The 3,883-nt window shown below is 34.4% G+C and overlaps 1 pseudogene; it reads right to left on the bottom strand.

Annotated features, from left to right (window-relative positions):
• Positions 1–2,798: 2,798 nt before the first annotated feature.
• On the bottom strand, positions 2,799–3,310 carry LOC123254647 (annotated as a pseudogene).
• Positions 3,311–3,883: the final 573 nt, after the last annotated feature.

The raw sequence follows: 3,883 nt of genomic DNA, 5'->3' as shown, positions 1-3,883 counted from the left end.
ATATATATATATATACATATATATATAAATAATACCTCCTTGTTTCTACTTGCATTACTCTTAATTATATTTTGTAGTTCTTCCCAAGTTTGTTTTAATTAATCTGCTCGAAATGGGCAGAATCAATATGGTGGCTAAGAAGCAGCAAAAGTAGAATTCTCTGTGACCTTCCTTCCACACCAAAAGCAGAAATGAGCACTTCAAAAAGAAGTAGACAGAAAGCATACTCAATTCAACATGAAAGGTATACAGAAAAAGTGGAATTCTCAGGAATAAGGAAAAGATCCAACACCCCTCCCCCATCTACTGTATTGAATCCTGCAGTATGACTCACGATAACTGGTTTTCCAGGGTGAATGCTGCAACCACAATGGAGTACCTTGGCACCACCATGAAAATCTCAGGGCTCTGACCAAGTAGATGGCAGGGAAGAGGCTGGCAGAGAGGAACAGAGGGGATAGCCAAGGGTAACTCACTTTAGCTTTTACACCTTCACCTTCAACTTCAGCTTATGGAGGTATATTGGGAAGATTTGGCCTCAGGGCACATTAATACAACAGGTCAGCTTAATTGGTCTCTTTCAGTTTACCAACAGAGCAGAGAAGAAGACCCTTCAAGGCAGAAAAGTTCAAAAAATCACAGCCCACATGGACTGTGAAGGAAAAATTATGAGTAAACAACAGAAGAAAAAAAGTAGCTATGATTGACAGTTTCTATTCAAGTAATGAACAAAGAACAAATGGAACAGAGGAATAGCAAGTAAAACCTTAGAAACTCCAGGGAATCTGACTCAGGCTCTGGAAGACCTCAAAAAAAATTTTTTTTAAAAACTAAGAGAGGTTGAAGAAAATTAAGAAAAGAACTTACAAAGCAAAATAGGTCACTGGAAACAGAGGCACAAGATATAAAACAAGAAAAGGGTTTTTTAAAAGCCAGAATTGACCAACACAAAAATGAGGCAAAGATAGTAATAGATAAAAACAAGGACTTACAAAGAAAAATAGATCAAGAAGAAAATGAGGCTCAAAAAGTCAAGGATCAAATTTACTTTAAAAATTAGAATTGAACAATTAGAAGTGAATAACTTCACAAGGCAGCAAGAATCTATAAAACAGAATCAAAAGAATGAAAAAAAAATGAAGACAATATGAAACACCTCATTGATAAAAAACAACTGATTAGGAAACCTGGCAAAATTTGGATTTAGATCAATATCTCATGCCCTATATGAAGATAAGGTCAAAATGGATATATGACTTAGATGTAAAGTATATGATAAATACATTAGGGGATCATAGAATAGTTTACCTACTATATTCATGGAGAAAGGAAGCATTTATGACCAAACAAGAGATAGAGAACATTGCAAGATGTAAAATGAGTCATTTTGATTATATTAAATTTAAAAGCTTATTTTTAACACATAAATTATTGAAACCATAATTAAAAAAGGAAACAATAAACTGGAGAAAATTTTAAAACAAATTTATCTAATAAAGGTCTCATTTCCCAAACATATAGAGAAATAAATCAAATTTAAAAGAATAAAATTCATTCTCCAATTGTCAAATGGTCAAAGGATATGAACAGGCAGTTTTCAGCTGAAGAAATCAAAGCTATCAATAATCATATAAAATATTCTAAATTACTCTTGATTAGTTAATTACAAATAAAAAATTCTGAGGTGCCACCTCACACCTATCAGATTGACTAATATTACAGTTAAGGAAAATGATAAATGTTGGAGGGAATGTAGCAAAATTGGTACACAAATATATTGCTGGTGGATCTGTGAAGAGACTCATCCATTCTGGAGATGGAATTATGCCAAAGAGTTATATAACAATGCAACCCCTTTGATCTAGTAATACCACCACTAGGTCTGTATTTTGGAGAGAAAAAAATATAAAGGAGTAAATGACCTCCTTGTACAAAAAATATTTATAGCTACTCTTTTTGTGTTGGCAAAGAATTGGCAATTAAGGTGTTGTCTATCATTTGGGGAATGGATGAACAATGATCGTGGAATACATATAATGATGATGGAATACTATTGTGTTTTAAGGAATGATGATCAGTAGGATTTCAGAAATAGCTGGGAAGACTTAAATGAACTATTGCAGAGTGAAATATGCAGAACAAGTGAAATATATAAAACAGTATACACAGTAACAGCAATAGTGTGGAATACTCAACTGTGATTGACTTACTAGTATCAGCAATATAATTATCCAGAACAATCCTGAAGGATTTCTACTAATAATGATATCCACCATCAGAGAAAGAACCATTCCACTCAGCATGCAGATGAAAACATATCATTTTTCAATTGTTTATTTGTTTTTATCTTTGGGGATTCTCATTTTGTAAGATTAATCATTTCCAAAATGAATAATATGGAAATATGTTTTACATAATAATACACTTATAACCTCAACTAAATTGCCTTCCATCAAGGAGAAGTGTAAGGGAAAGGAGGGAGGGATATAAATATGATAATATAACTTAGGAAAACTTGTGTGGAAATTTGTTATTACATATAATTGGTAATAAATAAATTTCCAAGTGAGAACAGGAAAACAAGATAGTCTTACTTTTATGCCTGATGACTAGATAGACATTTCTTTGTTCTAGATCAGTGATTCCCAAAGTGGGCACTACCACCACCTGGTGGGTGCTGCAGCAATCCATAAGGATGGTGAAAATTTTCAGATTGAAGCATTCACTTAGAAAATTTCCAGTTGACTAGATTCTGAGTCCATGTCATAAGAAGGTGAACTTAGTGGTCTTCCTTCACTCTATTCTAGGGGCTGGGGTTTCCTAGTTCTCTCATAAGATCAGACAAAGACCTAGTTTGAAGATGAAGTTGGAAGAAGGAAGAGACTAACTTCCCAGGCAAGGAGCACAGGATCAATCACAGGAGCCCATTCTGTTAAATAGTCCTTTTCTTCCTCTGATAACCAAAGGCTTTCAGATAAAATAGCAACTCTGATATTAGTCTCCTATTTCAGCTCTCTTTCTATACCCAGTCATAGTTAGACATGGCATAGTGAAGAATGGCATCAGTTGCAGTCTGCACACAGACTTTGATCTCTAGCACTTGATAGCTCTTCAGGAAGAGGTGCAGCTTGCTATCAGTCAGGAGTACCAATGTTTTGTAAATTTTTTTCCAGAAAATACTGAAGGCCTTGTTGCTGCTTCTCAATGAATTCCTCTGAGGTTCCAAAGAAGGTGGCCTCTCCTGGTCATTCAGGCATAGTCACTAAACCAGCATTTTCCTGGAACTGCTTTCTCAGGCAAATAGACTCCCCTTAATGATGAAACACTTTGCAATTCACTAGTCCAATATAATTACTTAAGATCATTCTTTTCCAGGAGTACCATTACATACACACATGGATTAGACCGTCTTCTAATGCACCATGTGAAGACACTGGCTATACTCCTTGCCTGTACTTTTCCAACCCCTTTATATAGCCCAGAATTTTGGTTTCTTCTTGGGCACACCTACTATATCTCTTTTGACCTCCATTCCTTCATCTGTTAAAATAAGGAATTTATATTAGATGAATGCAAAGATGACTTTTTGTATCTAGACTAAAATTTTTTGAAACTTGACTAGATTTACATAGATATACTATCTGGAAAATCTGAGGTTACAACCTGCTCATATAACTCTTGGTTCTTCTTGGTTTCATAATGAAGTTACTAATAGTCACTTTGAAATACACAATAGAATCCTGGAGACATTCTATAAATCTTAACTCTTGACTACTGGAATGTAATTAAAAAGCAACATTGATTTTTTCTCTCTAAAAATAATAAGGGATACTTTTAAATAGAGTCATTTTGGGTCCCATGAGCCCTAGAAGCAGCTAAGTAA

The sequence above is a fragment of the Gracilinanus agilis genome, unplaced genomic scaffold (assembly GCF_016433145.1).
Source record: "Gracilinanus agilis isolate LMUSP501 unplaced genomic scaffold, AgileGrace unplaced_scaffold27502, whole genome shotgun sequence".
NCBI classification, from domain to species: domain Eukaryota; kingdom Metazoa; phylum Chordata; class Mammalia; order Didelphimorphia; family Didelphidae; genus Gracilinanus; species Gracilinanus agilis.
This window is presented reverse-complemented; position numbering and strand designations above follow the sequence as displayed.